This window comes from Belonocnema kinseyi, chromosome 2 (genome assembly GCF_010883055.1).
Source record: "Belonocnema kinseyi isolate 2016_QV_RU_SX_M_011 chromosome 2, B_treatae_v1, whole genome shotgun sequence".
NCBI classification, from domain to species: domain Eukaryota; kingdom Metazoa; phylum Arthropoda; class Insecta; order Hymenoptera; family Cynipidae; genus Belonocnema; species Belonocnema kinseyi.
This window is the reverse complement of record NC_046658.1, coordinates 124246451-124268265: the sequence shown is the minus strand read 5'-3', so window position 1 is coordinate 124268265 and position 21815 is coordinate 124246451. Positions and strand designations below refer to the sequence as shown.

The 21815-nt window shown below is 25.7% G+C and overlaps 1 protein-coding gene and 2 non-coding genes across 3 annotated transcripts in view; 2 read left to right on the top strand and 1 right to left on the bottom strand.

The window, feature by feature from the left end:
* Window positions 1-3529: 3529 nt before the first annotated feature.
* Trnai-aau lies at window positions 3530-3603 on the bottom strand. The gene has a single exon. It is a non-coding gene; the product is annotated as a tRNA-Ile (tRNA).
* Window positions 3604-5129: 1526 nt separating this feature from the next.
* Window positions 5130-21815, top strand: part of LOC117168317 — a 55136-nt gene continuing 38450 nt past the window's right edge. The window contains exon 1 of the mRNA XM_033353889.1: window positions 5130-5231. The gene's annotated coding sequence lies outside the window, so the exon portion shown is untranslated. The remainder of the gene's footprint in view (window positions 5232-21815) is intronic.
* Window positions 11825-11897, top strand: Trnar-acg. The gene has a single exon. It is a non-coding gene; the product is annotated as a tRNA-Arg (tRNA).

Sequence of the window (21815 nt, the reverse complement as noted above, 5' to 3'; positions counted from 1 at the left end):
ATTTGTTTTGAAAATAAAAGAAAACTTAAGGCTGTATTTTTAACCAAAATTTGACAAAAAAGAAAGATCTGTAGACTGTTCTGTTCTATAACCATGCATTACAAAAAAATTCTAGAAACCAGATCGCTTGCAACATGATTTCCACCAATTAGAGTTTCGGTTTCACTTTGAGATATCTTCATTAAGTCGATTGGCGCGCTCACGCGAATCCATCAGCCAATAAGTAGCTACTCCCTCTCTAATTTTTATTGTGCACCCTATCCTCCCAATTATAACTTTGTGAAATCAAAGTTTTCCAAATAATACTGAAAGAAATCTAAATTTTATTATTATATAATTATTTAATATTATATAATATTATTATATTATTCATATATTATTTTTTTATAATAATAATCTCGCCAAATTTAATTTCCCCCCTTTAATACATTCTCAAAATGTCTGTTATTTCCCTAATTCAATTACATTATTAAAAAATGTAGATATCTTTTAGAATTGCTTGGCAAACTTTGGGTTAATTCGAAAAAATATTTAATTGACCCAACAAAATTGTTTGGTTGTATCAACCAAAAACTAAATCCAACTATATACCTTATTGTCGATACGATAATCATATTTTTTGGTTGAGCCAAAGAAAATTTGGTTGATTTAGCCAAATCGTTTTCCAATTATTTAAAGAATAAAATATTATTGGAGATCCGTAATATACAATAATTATATTTTTTTGTTTTTGTTTTTGAATGGGTATTAATAGAAAATATCGGAGACTTAAAGACGAGAGTTCAGTTACATCATACTGTAGGACTTGGCACTGCAAATCTATTTTCGCTATCTCTTATTCAACTCGTATTGGAAATACGATCAATGAAGTAGTAATTTATTATTAATGTAAGGCTTATAATGACGTATCTTATTTTTCTTTTGAAGAAAATAATAATTTAAAACTGGAAAATGTAGGTACTTTATTTTTATTCAGAAATGATTTACATTTGAAACTATTTATTATATACAAATTTTTAATGAAGTAGCAGATTTTAATTAATTTTTAAGTAAGAATAATTTAAATGATAATAATATAATGATTATAAACATTTATCTAATAAAAAAATATTGCAGACCCTATTAAAAAAATTATTCTTTTATCAGAATTATTTTATTTGAAGATTATATTGAAGATTATTTATTTTCAAGAACTTGGTATAGTTTCTCAAGGGTGGTCGGCATCAAGTTCTCCTAGTGAATGACCGTATGACAAGCTGCTAATAGTTGAATCAATATAAGGTTCATGACCCTCTACAACAGAGATCGTTTTCTTCAATAGTTATTAAAATTTGTGTTAACATTAAGATTTTAACCATTTTAAAATAAAATATTCTTAATTTGTAATGCTCATATTAAATATTCAAATATTTGAAGCTAAAACTTTTTGAAAGTGCAGAATTTGACAATAAAGAGATTTCTGATTGAATGTTTTCAATATTTGTGGGGTGAAAATTCATTTCCAATAAAAAATGAAAATTGCGATTTAAGTGACTCGAATTTTTCTTAAAATTTTGAAAAATCTTTTACAATTAAAAAAATTCACTTAAAATGTTCGTTTCAATCAAACAAACATTTGTTTGACCCTATATCAAAGCTAGGATTTGTTTGATGCAAATAAAACTTGTTTGAGTTAAACAATGGTGTTTTTGAATCAGATAAACCCAGGAATCTTAACATTTTTTCCAAACTTTTAAAAATCTAAAGTTTTTTACAGTTTTTTTGGAATCTTTTTAAAATTTTAAATTAATTTAAAATATTTTCAAAACTTCTAAAAGTTCTAAGTAAATTTTTTATTGATTCAAATTTTTCTTAAAATTAAAAAAATGGCTTGAAATATTCCGGATTTTTTTAGACATGTTTAGAAATATTTATTTTTATTTTTTATTTGATGAAATCATAGCCCACAGTTATAGGCCGTTAACATAGCCCAGGGCTAATTTGAAATATTTTTAAATTTTCTTCAAAAATTAATTTTTCAAAATAAAAAAATCATTTAACATTTTCCCAGGAATCTAAATAACATTTTTTCAATATTTGTAAATATCTACAGTTTGTGTTACATTTTTCAAAATCAGTTTAAATTGTTTCATAATCTTTTCAAAACTTCGGAATGCTCTAAATATCTTTTAAAATGATTATATTTTTTTCTTAATAATGAAAAAAATTCTTCATAATTACATAATTTTTTTTTAATCTTCTGGATTAAATTTTGAAAATTTTAGAATCTTTCTGAAGTGTTTTGAAATTTTTTAAAAATATTCTCTTAAAGTTCATTTTTTTAAATGAAAAATTATTTGAAATTCTCCTCTGAATTTTAAGAAAAAATGTTCTTTTTCTTGAAATATTTCAAAATTCTTAAAAGTTTTCTTTCCATTACAATCGTCAGAAATGTACATTTTTTGTTACTTTTTTAAATTCTTTTCCGTTGAAACTTTTGTTTGAATCTTTTCAAAATAAATAAAATCTTTGAAACTATTAAAATTCTTGAAAAGCTTATCATTTCTTTCAAAATATTCAGAAATCTACATTTGGTTTTACATTTTTTGAAATCTTTTCGAATTTTAAATTATTTGTATATCTTTTCAAAACTTCTAACCCTTCTAAATGGATTCTAAATGATTTGACTTTTTTCTCCATTTTAATAAAAATCTTGTATATTTGAAAAAATTGCCTCAAATCTTCCGGATTATTTCTATAATCTTCCCAAAGGTTTTTAAATCTTTTTAAATATCGACTTAACATAATTTCTTAAAAATTCTAAAAATGCTCTTTTCTTTCGTAATCTTTAAAAATCATGTAGATTTCTAAAGATATGGACTTTTTTAAAAATTTTTAAAAACTATTAGACTTACTCGATTTAAAAAAAATGTTTTTACCTTGAAAAAAAGTGTTGCTTTAAATTCTTCTTCACTCTTTTTAGAAATTTTAGAAAATTATTTCAAATATTTTGAAATCTTTTTAAATCTTATAGTCAAAATAATTGTTCAAAATAAGAAATCATTTTTAAATTTTCCAGGAATTTTAACAAATTTTGTTTGTTCTTATGAAAACTTGAAATTTCTTAAAAAGCTTCTTTTTTTGAAATCTTAAAAGGCTTATGTTTTTTTCAAACAACTTTTAAAATCTTCAAACCAGTTTTTAATTATTTTTAAATCTTTAAAAATTTGTTTAAACTTACTAAATTACCTTATTTTTTCCGTCAGAAGTAATCACGTAATTGAAACGGTTAAAACAAAACTAAATTAGTAAATAAAGTTAGATGTATTATATAGGTTATAGAATCCATATACGTATATTTTTTTAATCAGATCAGGTTATTCCTTAACTTTCAATTTTTACGGGAAAAAAATCATTTCTTTCTATATAATATTGAAGAAATGCTAAAGTGAATTTTATTTATTTTTTAAATAATATTCTTTATTGACAATGAATAATATTATGAATTGTTAATTATTTAGATTTGATATTGTTTACACAGAAAAAAAATTGGCCCATGAGGGGATCGAACCCGCGACCTTCGCGTTATTAGCACGACGCTCTAACCAACTGAGCTAATGGGCCAAGCTGGTTTCAAGGTTCCAAATGGTCAATTTGCAGTAGCCGCATAATTATAGAATTTGTTTAGAATAATATATAAGTCCCATATAATAAACAATTTGATATTAAATGAAAAACCGAGTTAGAAATGTAAGTGAAATATTTAAACTAAAGTGCAGATTTGAATCATGAATGTATTTATAGGTTCTACTATTTAAGTTCTATTTTAAGGTTTTATGGTTCTACTTAAAGTTCTACACTTTTCAAGATTTACATGTGTTAATTCTTCAAGTTTAACGATCTGCATATTAGAATTCTCAATTTCTCAATAAATGAAATTTAAAATTGAACTCTTCAATTTTAGACTTCCAATAATTCAAAATTTTACCATTTTAAATAGTCATGGAGCATTCATGAATTTTGCAAAATATGGAATTCCAAAGTATTCAATATTCTATATTTTTCGTTTCAGCAGTGTAGCCAGGATTTCTTTACGGGGAGGGGCTTCGATTTTTTTTTGGAGCGAGCTTCGGGCTTATGTATAGGCAAAGAGTGGAGGAAAAGGGAATTGAATAATGAAAATACTTAGTTTCGGGGGGGCTTGAGTCTCAAAGCCCCCCTCCCCTGGCTACGCCAATGTTTCCTTTGAAAGTATGTCATTTTTAACGTTTTTTTTTCTTTCTGGTAGTACAATATTGAAGATTTACAATTAACAATTCGCTTTAATTTTAACGATTTGTTATTGCAAAATCTTCAATTTTTAATATTTTCAATTAAAGACTCTTCAATAGTTCATGTGTATAACAGAAAATAATGCAATTTTCAATGTTTTTAATGGGATTGTTCAATTTTTTTAATTAAACTTGACTCATATTTCCAGATTTTCAATTGCAAATTTTACAGTTGTGAACAGTAAATGACAGTCTTATTCTATTTTTTGGAAATTCCTATAATTTTGTGTACATAAAAAAAAGAAAATTTAAACCTGATCTAACATGATGAGAATTTTATATTCTAATTAGGGCTAAAGAATTTGCATTTAATTAAACAAATTTAAAGTGGAAATATAATTTATTAAGATTTCAAACTTATAGCAAAGAAAATCAAGAAACCAAAGGACGCGATAAGTTAGCGCAAAAATGTGAGGTTCAATATTAAGAAACTTATTGAATTAATGAATTTGAAGATTATTATACATAATTTGTACAAAAAAGACCATTTTTCATTTATCCCATTTGAACTTTCGCGGTATTAGAACTAAAGTAGATAACGCCACCTACCGGCTGGTGACCTCTATTTTATAACTAACTGTCGATAACCAATAAACACGTCGGTAATATAGAAGTTAGCCATGAATTAATCTATCGATGGTAAAATTGATCCTTTTTCAAAATTTACCTTTGATCCCGTCATTATCACCGAATCACAGATTTGCAGGTAAAAACAGTAAAACTAGAAAGCCACCTGTCGCGCGCATGCGCTCAAGTGCCAAACACCTCTCATTGTGTAAATTCTAACCAAAATGGCGTGTAGACTGACAGTTCGTATAGTACCTATCATACCTACCAGTTCTCACTTGTTTTCGCACTAGTGAACCTCGTGTATCATGTGATTATGTGAACAAGAACAACAAAGTCAGGAATCAACACTCGGTGAGTGAAGTGCCACGTTTTTCCCCCTTCATTATTTCGAATTATTGTACTTCGTTTACGAAAGGTAAAAAAACAACAATTATATACTGACGACCTGGAGATTTGATCGCTTGATTCCCCTCGAGTATCTTTTTGTGGTGGTTCCCTACTCATGTAAATTTTTGGAAATTAGGCACTCTTTTCGGGGCAATTATTGTCGAAAGTTGACATATGAAAATCGCTTTAGCAAGCTTTGGCAGGTGAGATTCTTTATTTGATTAGAGCAGACGTTTGAAAAATCAATGCTTGGCTGTCACTTTGACGAAGCGAATAATTCTTCTTCTTTTTTTAATAATACGGCAAACAAGAACTTGGGCTTGTATTTTGGCACTTTAAAAATAAGGGTTTTTGAGGTTAAAAAAAATGCGGTTAACACTTCTACGAAATTTGAAGTTTTGAAGAAATTAATCTACTTTATTTTCGAGTTAATTTTTTTAAAATCATCTTTTTGGAAGTTAAAAGACTAGATAATTTAATTTTTCGATGTCCCAAAATTGTAATCATTTATAATTATAAAATGTTTAAGTGTTTAAAATTAATTTCGAGAGGGCTTTTTTATTTTTGTGACTTTAAAACTTGAACAATCCTTAGATAAGAATTTTACAAATATTTTCTAATGTAAAAGCATAGAATATATGTCCTGATTTTTTGTGAATTTTAAAAAAGCGTACTGAATTTATAGAATCCAGATAATTCGACTATTTTCGGTTATAACTTTATTCATTTTGGTTGAAAAATGTTGTTTTATATTTTTGGTTGACAATTCTTTTAATTTTTAAAGATTTTTCAACATTTTAGGATTAATTCCATCTTGGAAATTCATATTTATTTCGTAAAACTTTAATCTTTTTGGTTAAAAATGTAACTGTTTGGTTGCAAATCAATCTATTTAGGTTGAAGATTCAACAATTTTATTGAAAATTTATCTTTTTTGTAAAAAAGTAAACTTTCGTTGATAATTCATCTTCCTTGATTAAAAATTAATTTTTTTATTGAAAATTAACATTTTTCGTACAAAATCGTCATTTTGGGTCTAAAATTACACTTTTTTTTATTGAAATTTTAACTATTTTGTTTAATGGTTTACCTTTATTCATTGAAAATTCAACTTTCCTCTACAAAATAATTTTTTTAAGCTCGTAAACTCAACTATTTTGTTTAAAAAGTCATCTTCCTTGGTTGAAACTTCATCTTGGTTAAAATAATCTATATTGGTTAAGGATTTATCTTTTTTCTTAAAAATTTATCTTTATGGGTAAAAAATAACTTTCGGTTAAAAATTCATCTTTTTTTAGTAGAAAATTAATCTATTGTTAAAATTTTAATTATTTTATTGAAATATCGTTTATTTTGCTTGCAAGTTAAATTATTTGGTTGTGCATTCAACTGCCTGGTTTGCAAATTAATTAATTTGGTTAAAAATTAACTTCTTTTTTGAAAAATTATCATTTCGAGTTTCTATAACATTCGACTATTTCGACTGAAAACTTGACTATTTTGTTTAATAGTTGATCTTGGTTCCAATTTCATTTCTCATGATTAAAAATTAAATTTTGGTTTAAAATCTAACTTTTGCGGTTAAATATTCAACTGCCTTCTAAAAAAATTCATTTTTGGTGACTGATAACCATTTTCTTTTTAAATCGATCTTCCTTGGTTGAAAATTCAATTCTTTTGTAGAAAAAACATTTTTTTTTAATTTCAAAATTTGGTTGAATTTTTTTTTGTTTGTCACTTGATTGAAAAATCTTTTGTTAGAAAAAGTGGTCTCCTTTGGTTGAAAATTCATCATCTCTCTTTGCAAATTTAAATATTTTGTGTAGAAAACTCGTCTGTTTGGCTGGAAAATTCAAACACTTGGTTGTATTTTTTTTAGTAGACTGAAAAATCTTTTCTTGGTAGAGAATTCAACTGTTTTGTTGAAAATTTGTCTCTTAGCCGGAAAGTTATACTATTGGGTTGCACGTTCAGCTGCTTGGTTGAAAATTAATTTCTTTTGTTAAAAATTCAACTATTTCTTGGATTTGGTTTAAAAATTTATCTTTCTAAATAAACGGTAGAAATATGGAACTAATAATATAAAACATATGAAAAAGTTAAACAATTTTGCAGTACTTTTGCAATTTTTTAACCAGAGCAGATGATTTTTCTACCAAAAGATGGATTTTTAATCCAAAAGACGAATTTTCTATAAAAAAAAACACGAATTTCCAACTATTTATATTTTCGGCCAGAGAATATGGCTTTTTGACAAAATAGTTAAACTTTCGACAAAATAACTAAATTTTCAACAATAAAAGATGAATTTTCAATCGAAAAGAATAAATTTTATATCAAATGGCGAATTTACAACAAAACATTTATATTTTCGATCAGAAAATATTATTTTTTTATAAAATAATTAAACCTTCGACAAAATAATTAATTTTTCAACCGAATTTTATGACTTTTCTACCATAAGATGAATTTTCCATTCAAAGAGACGAATATTTAACAAAGTTGGTGATTTTTCAACAAAAGTATCAAATTTTTAACAAAAAATTTGGAATTATTAACCAACAAAGACTAATTATGGCCCAAAATTATGATAGTCAACTTTTCAATTAAATTGCATTATTTTTAAACCATGAAAGATTAAGTTTTTATCCAAAAGGAGAAATTTTTTACCCAAAGGCGAATGTCCAACAAAACCGTTATATTTTAGATCAGAAAAGATCACTTTTTAACAAAATAATTAAATTTTCAACCCAAATTGATTACGGTTCTACCAAAAAATGAATTTTCAATCAAAGAAGATACATTTTCGATCCAAAAAGAGGAATATTTTACAAACTAGTTTATTTTTCAAAAAAAGATTCAAATTTTTAAGCAAATATTACAATTTTTACCCAAAGGTATCAATTTTAGAACAAAAATATGACATTAAACTTTACAATTAAATTGGATTATTTTCAACCGTAAAAGATGAATTTGAAGATGAAATGGTTTGATGTTTTTATTGGGTTCTGTTATTTAAATTCTCATTTAAGCGAAAAAATGGAAAATTTTTTGAAACCAGGGAAAAAAAGAGGAAACTGCATATAGGTTGATTAAAAGATAATGAATGAAGTCACTAGTTCACGATTATGCAATATACAACTTTTTGTGTGTATATATGTCTTATAATTATAAACTTAATCTCATTACTCACACGCCATACCACAATCCTCGCCACAAAGTATGTCTATGTGTAACGATAGAAATCAGTCTTTACATAAACTCGACTCAAGTTTCTTTCATCATTCAATCAAACACACACCTCCAGAAAATAAAGGGAATGCGGCAATTAAAATTATATTTTGAATTATTCAGTAATTCAGTCTAAACACGTGTTTTTCTCATCTTCTTTATTCCCTTCAATCAACGATCTAATTAAATTTAATGGCGTTCTAAAGAGCTTACTTTTTGTAGGGGACATGTCGGTAACTATCAGGTTTGAAACTTTTTGACACAATTTTCTACTTCCGAGTTTAAAAACATGCTGGAATTCAATTTATAGAAAATTTGAATTTAATAAGTAATTCTTTTATGTTATTAATTTCGAAAGAATTTTTGTGAAAAGTCTTTTATTTTTTACAATTGTTATAAAGTGTCTGACTTTTTCTGATTCGACAATTTTTTATATTCTCAACCATTATGATTGAGAAAATATTAGAAAATCATAAATTTAAGCCAAATAACGCGCGATATGGAAAAAATGTGAAGAGAAGGAAAACATTGTTTTTTGAAAGCCCTACATGATCATCATAACAAATTTGTGGATTTTCTTCGAAAATATATAATTCAAATTTTGATTGCTCAAAAAAAAGATCTACAAATTCGTTAATAATCACGTCTTGGTAGAACGCGTACTTTTTATTTTATTCTTGAATTTGGTAATATTGAAAATGAAAAATAAATAAAAATGTTGTGGAAAAACACACAATATATGCACAAAAATTATTTTTTCGCAAAAGAGCTACAAATTTCTTATGAATCACTTTTTGATAGGACACGTAGTTTTGGTTTTAATCATAAAAATGAAATTCAAAATAAACATGACAAATTTTTGGGACAACGGCAAAACGTACGAAAACAAATTAATAGAAAAGTTATTCACCAAAAAAAAAACAGGTACAAATTTGTAATAATTTATTGCATTCTCATTATTTATGATTGAGAAAGTATTAGAATTGCCCGAAACTGTACACCACAACATTCAAATTTTGAACGAAACGACGCAAAATATGGAAAAAAGTCTTCAAAGCTTTTGAAAAATCCTACAAAATTTCGAAACTATTTTCCAATAGAACTCGTAATTTTTTTTATCGTAAGTAATATGCAGAAAATCGAAAATTCTAATTATACGCCAAAAGATGTGAGATTCGTTAAAATCTAAAAGAAGACTTTTAGGATATTTTGCTTTATTCATCAAAAATAATATGAAAACCAAAATCCCATTCTTAGCATAACAAAGCGAGATAGAGAAAAATGTCTGAAAAAGTATTGTTGTGTTTTATTTATTTTAAGGTGGTTGAGAAAATATACATTTACAAATTTTCGTCAAAAAGCGAGTGCGCAGTGCGAGTGTTACGATGAAGATGTGTACCTCAAAGCCTACAAAGATTTGAGAAACTTACTATACTGTATTTAATTAAATATTATTATTTTATTGTTTTAAAAAAGCATATTATACATGATGATAGTTTCATTCAAGCATTTCCAATGCAAAGAATAAATATCCGAGCGCGAAATTTCTTGATGCGTCAAAGTAAATTTGCTCGACAAGGTGACCTGTGAAAAAACTTTGTACGAACAATCTGTGTTGCGACTGGTAAAACCAGTAAAAACTTGACTCGCGAACTGACGTAATAGCAAAGTGAGTAACTTACTTTGGAGTCATCAATCATTTCAGATTTTATTTTCTCCTGTCCAACCGCATTATCACATGTTCGTTCAAAATAATATTGCTCATCTTCCTGCTTTTATACATTTTTTTCGAAAGTCATCAAATTTGAAATTCATTCGTCATTCTTAGATAACGTTTTGTACGTTTCCTAATCTATTATTTGATTGATAATTTCATTCTTTTTGTGTAAATGCAAGTATTTTGTTCAAAGGTCATATTTATTCTGGTTGAAAATAAAAAAATTATGTTAAAAAGAAATTCTTTTGTGTTGAAAATTCCTTCTTTTTGGTTGAAATCATCTGTTTGGTTAAAAATTTAACTTCTTCTTTCAAAAATCATCTTTTGAATGAATTTTAAACGCTTTTGTTGAAAATTCATTTTTTTTTTTAAGATTCCTCATTTTAGATAAAAATTCATCTCATTAGTTAAAAATGTAAACATTTTTTTTTAAATGCCTTTTTTGGTGGAAAAAGATTTTTTTTAAACTACAAGTGTAAATATTCCATTTCTTTAATGAAAATTAATATGCACATTAAATTGAAAATTGTCCTTTTCTAGTTGAAAATTCAAAAATTATGTTAAACAGTCCTTTCTTGTCGTGCAAAATTAGTATTTTTAGGTTGAAAATTCGTTTTTTCCGTTAAATTCAAGTATTTGGTTGATAATTCATTTTTCTTAATTCAAATTTTTGGTTAAAACTTCTATTTTCATGAAAATCTAAGTATTTGTTAGAGAATAAAATTGTTGGTTGAAAATTCATGTCTTCGGGTTGAAAATGAAATTTTAACTGTTTTGTAGAAAATAATTTTTTTATTTTGTCCAAAATTGAACTATTTGGTTGAAAAATCATCTTCTTTGGTTGAAAATTTAATTTTTTGTTAAGAATTCATTTTTTTGTGTGTGTTTAAAATTGATCTTTCTTGGTTGTAAATTAACTTTTTTATGGAATATTCAAGTGTCTTGGAAATAATTCATCTTTTAGGTTTGAAAATTTAACTGTTTTCAATTGAAATTTAAGCACTTTTGTTTGAAACTTCGATCATTTGGTTGAAAGTACATCTTCGCGGGATGAAAAATACACTATTTCGATGAAGTCATCTTTTTGGGTTGTAAAATTCAACTGTTTGGTTAAAAATGCAGCCTTTTGGATAGAAAATGTGTCTTTTATGGTAGGAAATTCATCGTTCTGGGTTCAAAATTAATCTGACTTCGAAAAAAATCGTATTTTTGGATTGAAAATTTAACTATTTGTTTAAAAGTGGAATTGTTTTGTTGAAAATTAATCTTTTTTTATTTCAAGATCAACTAGTTGGTTCTTAATGCAACTGCTTGGATAAGTTAAATTTTTTGTTGGAAGTTTGTCCTTTTGGGTTAAAAATTCATCTCTTTTGGTAGAAAATCTTTGTTGGTCAAAAATTTGTTTCCTTTATTGAATTAAAATCTTTCAAGTTTAAACCATTTTTTTTAACTTTTCAAGAATTACCAAAATATTTTTTTTTTGCAAATTTAAGAAGTGATTTTCGAATTAAAGTGTAATTTTAGCAAACTTAATTCACGTAGCCCTTAAAAACAGGGTGGATCGAAATCCCTTATTTCAGAAGGGTAATTTTCCCCAAACATTTCAACGGGTCCTGTGGCGCAACGGATAACGCGTCTGACTACGGATCAGAAGATTCCAGGTTCGAATCCTGGCAGGATCGATTGTAATTTTTTTGTGTTTAAAAATTCTGCTCAATTTTGTTGTTTATTATTAAAAAATAAATGTATTTTACAACAGCAATTATATTTTTAAGAATTATATATTCATTGAAGTTTCTCTTCACACATTGGGTTTTATGCGAGTCAGATTAATAATAGTTATTATTATTATTATTATTATTATTATTATTATTATTATTATTATTATTACTATGTATGTACTTTTAAATAGAATTTTCAATTTTTATTGCTACTACATACAAACATTAGAAAGACACTGAAATTTATATTTATCTACATTATAATTGGAAAGAATCCATGTCTATAACATTCAAATTCGGCATCAAACAAAAAGACGAATTTCCAAGAAAATAGTTGAATTCTTAATTAAAACAGATTCATTTAAACTAGACAGTTGCATTTTTAAACCAAAAAGATTAAATTTCTACCAAAAAAGATGAACTTTCAACAACAAATTTTTCAGCCAATGAAGAAAAAATGATTTAATTCAAAAAGTTGTATTTCCAAAACAAACAGTTAAGCTTTCTGCAAAACAGATTAATTTCTACTGAAGAATACAAATTTTCGATAAATTACATACATTTCCAAATAAATAGGTGAATTTTTAAACATAAAGGGATCAATAATTTTTATCAAACATTGCAAAATTTTATTTTAAATTAAAAAAAGAATTATCTATCATAAAAAAATTTTGGTCTAAACAGTTGAATTTTCTATCAGTATTGAATTTTCAAGCTAAAAAGACCAATATTCTATACAAACCAGTTGATTTTTCGAATCGAAAATATGAATTTTAAACAATTAAAAAAAAAGTTTGTTATTTTCTTGGAACCTTAAAAAATTATTTAAGATCTTTGAAATTTTGTCTTCAAAACATTAAAAACTTATCATTTTGTTCAAAATGTTATGAAATCTTTAAAATTTTTAATAAGGTTGCCCAAAAATCTTGAAAACTTTTTTTGATTCTCTTGAAGTATTCCAAAATTCTTAGAGTTTCGAAACATTATTTTTTTTTAATTTTCAAAATTATTAGAATATTTTATATATTTTTTTTAAATTCTGCATATTGAAAAAATTGCATAAAAATATTCCAGATTATTTTTTTTTAAATCTTTTGAAATATTTAAAAATCGTTTTCAATATTCTCTTAAAATATATGTTTTGAAATAAAAAAATCATTTTTATGTTTCTCAAGAATCTGAAGAAAAATTGGTTAATATCTTCTAACCTGGCAAAATCCTTGAAAAGCTTCAATTTTTATTTCAAAATCTTCAAAATTCTACATTTTGTTTAAATTTATTTTTTAATCTTTGAACATTTTAAATTATGTTTGAAATGTCTCCAAAAGTTAAAAACAGTTTTTTAATTATTCAAATTTATATAATAAATATTAAAAATAGAAAATATTCCATATTTTTATTCGACATTTTTTGCATGAAGAACTTCTCAACTTCTTTTGAAATAATTCAAAGTTTTTATAGAATTTTTTTTAGATCCAGCGCAATGAAATAAATTATCTTCAAATCTCCCAGAAGCGTTTTAAATATATTTTGGAATCTCCATAATTTAAAATTAATCTTTGAAAATAAAACCTAAAGCATTAAAAATTTGTTGCGAAATTCTTAATGTCGATATCAGCTATTGTTTTGTTAATGATAAATTAAAATATTCTCTATTCTATGAAAGTGTGAAAAGTGTATCTTTCCTGAAAATTTGGTTTTTGGTAACAGATCGATCATTTTAGTTGAAAATTCATCTCTTGTTGAAAATTAACCTTCTTGTTGTTTATTTTGTTGAAAATTGGACCTTTTTATATTAAAAATTCATCTTTTCTGGTAGAAAATACATAGTTTTTAGTTAAAATAAATCAATTTGAATGTTTTAATTTTAATTCGAAATTGTTTTATTCCGTTTATAAAATATTCTATGTTAAAAATGTCTTTGAATATTAATTGCCAGGTAAAGTGAGGGAATTTTGAAAGTGAAGTTTTTCAGTCCCCCTGTGATAGTTACTTATTCGATTTTATTTATTTTTACTTAAGGTTGGGAAGAGTAATAAATCAAGATTGGTGCAGGTGTAATCACCGAGAAATTGAATTAAACGGGGTAGCCTAATTATATGACTGATAGTGAGAGGGATACTTTCATCTCTATTTAGCCACGAGGTGTCATCTAATGAATAGTCGACATGCCTATTTTAAACCCAGAGCTTCTTATATAGATCGGCTTAAATTAAAACGACGATAACAAAACCCATGAGACGGTGCAAAGGAATTTCTCTGCAAGCACAAAATGCGCAGTAGTACGCATTGCCAACATACTTTTAGAACACAATTTATCAATTTTAATTTAATCTTTTCTATTCTTTTAAAAAATCTAAGGAGCACAATTTTTATTGCTAAATTCCTGTGTTTTTTAAACTTTCGACAATTTAATTTTATGGCCAGCGCAGTAGTCCGGGAAACCACGAAATCGCCGAGTAAAGAGACCTGGTAACCCCGACAGTTTAGTTTTAAAATAACCTGCACATTTTTTTTCTGAAATTTGAGTGGCCGCCTTTCACCGAATAATCCTCTATCTCACTTCGATGGCGTCACACCAAGTTTCGTTTTTCTCGGAAAAAATAACTTATTTGCATCCAAAATTTCTTATTCTTATTTAACTTCTCCATATCTCGGGAGAAAATTTTGTTTTTTTGTGAAAAATTACATCACTTTTTTTTTATCGCAATCCACAGCCAAGCCTGTCACAAATTGTGGCCAGCGTCACTTTAAGATTATAAATACTGACACATCTATTTTCTCAAAAATGGATAATTTGTTTAGCTCTCACTAACTACAAGTTATCTTGGAAGTGGGATTTTGTATTTTCTTTAAATGGTTATTTATATTTTACAGAATGTTTATTCGCTCTCCTAAAAAATCCCGATTTTGTTAGTTATTTATAGTTCAATTATGAATTTCATGTTATTATACTTGTTTCATTTTCGGAATTATCATAGAATTGTTTTTATAAAAATTATTTTTCTATTAAACTATCTTTTTAGAAAAATAGAAATGAAAAATGAATATGTTATACAGCAGAGCAGAAATCCGACAAGTGCGTAGTTACTTTATGATTTATCGATTGAAATGGGTCGTGTCTTATCTGATCTTATAATACAATTAAAAGTGCTGTTGTAAATAATTCTATTCAGATGGAAATTACTATTCAAAGGGAACATGAAAGTCTCGACGTTGAGTATTATTATCTGCTCTGCTTTTCAATATCCACTAAGTGAAATCTAATGACACTAGAAAATATTATTTTGAAGAATATATTTTTTTTCTTCAAATGTTTTACTCACGAGATCTTGCATACATGGTTGTTGAAAAACTTGTAGAGGTTGTTTTCAGTTTCTTATCTATTAATAAGGAGTAGAGAATTATAGAATTTTGTAAATAAAAATTTCCAAATAAGTAATTTTATTTCAAGAAAAAAAAAATGATTTCTTAATTTTTTCGAACATAATTGATAAACTAAAATTTTTAATTGTACATGCTTTTTCATTATTAGGAAATAATTGTGTTATTAACATTTTGCTGCCACACAATTTGTAAACTTTTACATACTTTCAAAGAAATGAGAACAATGATATTTAGGACAAAAACTTGGAATATCTTAATTTATCGTTGACAAAACAATTGCTGATACCGGCAATGAGATTTCTGGGAAAATTCTTAAGGATTTAGGTTTTATTTTAAAAGATCAATGCTATGCAAATTTTTTATTATTTCAACAGAAGTTTAGAATTTTTTATGCGAAAATTGTCGAATAAATATCAGGAAGATTTTAATGCTTTTTTTTTTACTTTGAAGACTTTTTAAACATACTTTGGATAAATGTGTATCACTTTAAAAGATATATAAAAATTTTGAAGGCATTTGAAAAATAATAAAAACTTTTAAAATATTTAAAAAAAAAATTTTAACATAAAAGTAGAATTTTGAAGGTTTTGATATAAAATTTAAAGCTTCTCAAGGACGTTGCAAAGTTGGATGATAACAAAAAATGTTTCTTCAGATTCCTGGGAAAGTTTAAACTGATTTTTATTTTAAGATGTTCATTTTAAAAAAATAATAAAAAAGATTAAAATTTTTTAAAATGATTTCCGAAGTGGTCAAAAAAGTGTATCAGAAGATTTGTATGCAATTTTTAATTTTGCAGAATTAAGAAAATTAGGAAACACAGAATATAGAAGTTTCAAAAAGCTTCAAAAATAATGTAAAATATTAAAAAATTTCCAAATATTTTAAACAAAATATAAATTTTTGAATATTTTAAAAAAATGCCAAAGATCTTAAAGAAATTTGGAAGCTTTGAAGAAAATAAAAAACTTTCTTTAAGATTCCTGGGCAAATGTCAAATTATCTTCTATTTTGAAAAATAATTTTCAAGAGTAAATTGAAAAAAATTTCAAAACATTTAAAAGTTTTTAAAATATTCATAAATAATTTAAGACTTTAAAACTTTTACAAAATTTATAACAAAATGTTCTTTTTGAAGATTTCGAGGAAAAAAGTTTCGAAGCTTTTTTTAATTATTTTAAAAGGTTTCAAGAGAATAAAAAAAAGTCTTTAAGATTTCTGGGAAAGTTTGAAATGATTTTTTATTTTAAGAAATTAATTTTACGGGAATATTCACAAATATTTTAAAATATTTCGGAAATTGTTAAAATAGAATCCGAAAGACTTTAATGCAATTTATTTAATTTTTCAGAACTGTAAACAAAATTTCCGAAATATTCTAATTATTTAAAAGGACATTTAGAAGGTTTAGAAGTTATGAAGATTTTCAAATATAATTCAAAATCTTAAAAATTTCAAAAAAATGTGAACCAAAATGTAAAGCTTTTAATATTTTGAAAAAATGTAGAAGCTTTTTAATGTTTTTGGAAGGTTTCAAGGAAGTAAAAGCTTTTTTTAAGATTCCTAGGAAAATTTCAAAGGAATCATTATTTTAGAAAATAATTTTCAAGCAAAAATCTAAAAAGATTTAAATGTTTCAAATCATTTCCTAACATTTCGAAAAAGGAATTTGAAGAATTGATGTACAAAATTGAAAACAAAATGTTTTTTTTCAACAAAAAATGTTCGAAGCTTTTTAAGAATTGTGAACGTTTTCAAGAATAAAGGAATGTTCTTAAAATTTCTGGGAAAATTTTAAATGATTTTTTATTAAAAATTTAATTGTAAGGGAACGTTGAAAAAGATTTCAAACCCTTACAAAATACTTCAAAAATTGTCGAAATATAATCCAAAGACTAAAAGATTTTAAGCTAATTTTCTGCATTTTCTAAAGTTCTAAAACTTCTAATATTTGCTGAACTGGCTCGAATTTTTTAAAATATTTTGTAAAGTCCAGTAAAATAACAAAGAAATAGTTATTTGAAATGTTTTTTGTATTACAAATTATTTTTTCCTTCAAATCAAAAAACAACACGCGCTCTTAGGACAGAATTAACGGAACTGGTCAAATTAAATTTCAGTCTGACTTATAATTAAATATTTAATACAATTTAAGAAGTTTTAAATAAATTAAATTTCTGGAATCAAGTCTTCGATTAAAATCGGGTTAAAAATTATACAAGTGCTATATTATATACTCTTGATAAATTTTCTTTAGCAGCAGACTCGATAATAAATTTTGAAAAAATGTTATGAATTATTTATAAAGATTTTTCAACATACATGTTTCTTTGATATCAAGAAGCAAAAATGACTCGGCTAGTCCGCTGGTTACAAATTAAATTGTCGTTTTATTAATGTAATTTTCAGGTAAATTTCTAATGAAGATAATTAAATGAACGCGTTTTGTTATTAGCGCCTCCCTAATTACAGTAATTTAGGTTCGGCTTCCGAATAACACTGCGTCTTTTTTCTTGCTAATTAAAAAAAAAATGTTTTCCTGGTTTGGTGATATCCAACTTTTTTTTGTGCCGGAAGTTCCAGTTATAGTTCGGTGCGCGACGTAAAATAGTGGAGTGAATCCAAGTTCGTGTTTCTGCTATCTCTGTATGTCAACTCTAAATTGCCGCCATTGAATTTGGAAAGGTTGACGGTGAAATTGCTCTCATAAATGATTAAATTATCGATCAGTGTTAATATGTTTCCCTTTACTATATTAATTTTTCAAAGATTTACATTCAATTAAATTTTTTAAGTTCCTTTTTTCCCTGTTTTCAAGAAACTTTCCCCTTTTTTGTTTCTTCGCTAAAATTCAAACTGAATTAATAGAACCTAACAAGAAAATCCAACAATTTTAGGCTGAAAATTAAAGGTAGGCAGTACATAACTAAATAAGGAACAAAATCGGAATTTTTCAGGAAGGCTAAAAAACATTCTATAAAAGCGAAATCGTCATTTAATTATAAGAAAGAAGTTCACTTCCGAGATGACGTATTGCTGATTTAAGCCGAAAAAAATTTGATCAGAAACAGTTATCAATCTTCAAGGAATTACGTGTGTCAGCGGACAATCTCAATGTGACACTGACCCCCGATTGGGACAGGCTAGAATGCGGATTGCGATAAAAATGTAATCTTCAGTTTAAATAAAATATAAAAAGTTAATCCCGAGATATTAAGTTCCTGAACGAGGGTAAAAAAGTTTTTATTTAAAAAAGTGGACCAATTCCGAGTAAATCGTCCAAGAATTTTAAGATTATAATTTTACAGGTTTTGAAAATTTGTTTTTGGTATAGCCATTGAAACTCGAATTTCACACAAAAATAAAAACTTGTTCCCGAGATATGGGGAGGCTAAATAAAAAAATGTTTGATAGAAACAAATTATTTTGTCCCGAAAAAATAAAAATTTAGTTTAACGGTATCACATTTTTATAGGCGATTAGTCACGGTGAATGGAGTATAAAACAAGATTTGTTTTTAATAAACGATAATAATTTCAAAAAACATCATGAAGGAAACAAAGCAAATATTTTCGACACTAAAACAATACTCTGACAATTTAATCTAAAATTTAAATTAACTTGTTTGATTACTGTATTTTCGAAAGAATGTTAGTTGTCTAGTTATATGTACTGCCACCCTTTACTTAATTCTGTATGGTTAAAAAGTTACTATTTTATTTTTTGTTCAGAAGTCATTTCTTTTGGTTCAAAACTTTATACTATTTGATTGAATGTTAATTGTTTTTGAAAATTCTACTATTATGGTTTTAATTAAGAATGCATCTCTCTTGTTTAAAAATTGTATTGTTTGGTTAAAATTGAGTTATTTTGTTGAAAATTTAACTACGTTGTTCAAAAAAATCATCGTTTTTATCGAAAATTCGACTATTTTGTTGGATATTCGTCTTTTTGTATAGAAAATACATCTTTTTTGGTTAAAAATGAACTTCTTTGTTAAAAATTAAACCTTATTCTGTAAAATTGGTCTTTTTGGCGTCAAAATTCAACTATGTTCTTAAAAATTTAATCGTTTAATTGAAAATGCAACTAATTTTGGTTTAACTTGAATCTTTTTTGTTTAAAAATTCGACCATTTGGTTGAAAAATAATTGTTTTCGAAACTTTATCTTTTTGGTTCAAAATTCGACTATTCTGTTGAAAATTTCATCTTTGTAGGCTGAAAGATTTATTTGGCTAAAAATTCAACTACTTTTTTAAACATTCATTTCTGTTGCTTGAAATTTCGATGATGTATTTGATTGAAAATTTATCATTCTTGGTTGAAAATTAAGTTGTTTGTTGAAAATTAATTTGTTCCTCTTAAAAATCAATTGTTTTTTAGAATATTTGATTTTGTATGTTGCAAACTCAAATTTTTTCTTGAAAACTCATCGCTTTAGTAGAAATCAAATTTTTTGCTTGAAAGTTGGTCACTTTTGCCTAAAATTTCAATTTTTTCATCATTTTGTAAGATATCTGAAGAAGAACTTCAGAAAAAATATTTCAGTATCAAATTGTTTATTGAACAATAGTTATTCAGAGTTTTATGTTCTTGCTTTCTCTTTAGGTAATTTAAAGGCTCGTTTCATTCCTTGTAGAAATCTCTCCAAATCTCTTTGGTAAGTTTTAGTATAAAAATTTTATTTTTGAAAAATTTTTATAAAAATAACAATTGTGTGATTCATAAATAATTTTTTAAAATAAAAACGTACCAAAGAGATTGGTAAAGAATCCTTCAAGGAATAAAATAATCCCTACACGATTAGCAATGATAACTTTTACCTAACGAGAAAGCAAAAATATAAAACTTTAAATAACTATTTGTTAAATAAACCATTTTAATCTTAAATACCTTTTTTAAGTTCGCCTGCAGTTTTCTTTCAAACTTAGTTACGATTCAGTATAAGAATATCTTTCGCAATTCTATTAAATAATTACATGTATGTACCCGTAACTAAAACAAATGTTGTTAAATTAAGTTTTTTTCAAGGATATTTTTATACTAGATGAAACAGCTTTTTTGCGTTCAAATTTTCGAAGAGAGTGTAGTTTCTTTGTTGTATGTCCCATATTATTTCAATTTCGTTTCTTTTCATGTTAATGGCTTGTAATTATATGGTAATTTAGGTGTCTCGGGTAGTAAGTACCCAATTGTCTTGAATAAGATGTTTTAATTTTTTTAAGAAAAATGACTTATTATAGGGTTTGAGGGAGAGTCCAAACAATTTTCTTACGAATTGTTATTTTGGGTGGGGCAAGATTTAAAAAGTTTGTTAATGTAATTTATGGATGACCCCTAATCTGAATTGAAAAGATTCGGATTCTTTCTAAGCTGGCACTCTCCAGTTGATATGAGGGCTTCTGACATCACAAAGGTACGCTAATTGCTATTCCTGAAGCCTTGAGACTTGAGAGTACTTAGCTCTCAGCTGTGGCTGCATGTCAAAAAATTTAAGAGCTCTTCAAAAAGAGCGTCTTTTCAAAACAAAATCTCTTTTAGAATTGGTCAGGGATTTTAAAAATTTTGTTTGCAAAAGTTATGGAATATGAATGGTCAGGGAAAAATTAGGGAATTTTGAGAATAAAGTTTAAAAGCATTCCTAATATAATATTTTTGATACATACTCATTTATTTACCTCGTATTTTTATTTATTTTTTTTGCAGCTGCTTCCTCTTGACGATTATATGTTTTAGTTACAATTTTATTATTTAATTGAAAATTTTGGAAGTTTCTTGAAAAATTATCCTTTTTGGTTGAAAATTCGTCTTTTTGGATTGAAAGTTCAACTATTTTGTTGGAAAATTATTTTGTTGTTGAAAATGTATATTTTGTTGTTGAAAATTAATTTTTTTAAGTTTGTGTTTTATCGTTTAAAGATCATCCGTTTTAGTAGAACTTTAATCTTTTTCGATAAAAATCCAACTCTTTTGCTGAAAATTAATCTCCCTTGATTGAGGATTCAACTATTTTATTGATAATTTGTCTTTTTAGTTGAATTAAACTGCATTTGATTCAAAATTAAAATCTTTTTTGGTTGAAATATCTACTTCTACATTATTACAAAGTTATCTCTTGTTATTGAAAATTGATCTACTTGGTTGAAGGTTGAACCACTTTGTTAAGAAATAATTTTTTGTTGAAGACTTCATTTTAGTGGAAAATTTATCTCTGGTTGAAAATTCGTTTTTTGTTTGTTTTTATAAATCATTTTTTATGTTAAAAGATTCATCGCTTAAGTTAAAAATTAAATTCATGTTTTTTGGTGTGTAAAATTAAATTTGTTAATGACAGTTAAGAATTTACATGTAAATGTAACCATTCCATTTCTGATTGGAAATTGATATTTTTGAATTGAAAATTCATTTTCTTCGACTAAAGTTAAACCACTTTATTCAATTTTAATTTAATAATGAGATTTAATTTAATTTACTTTAATTTAATTATATAT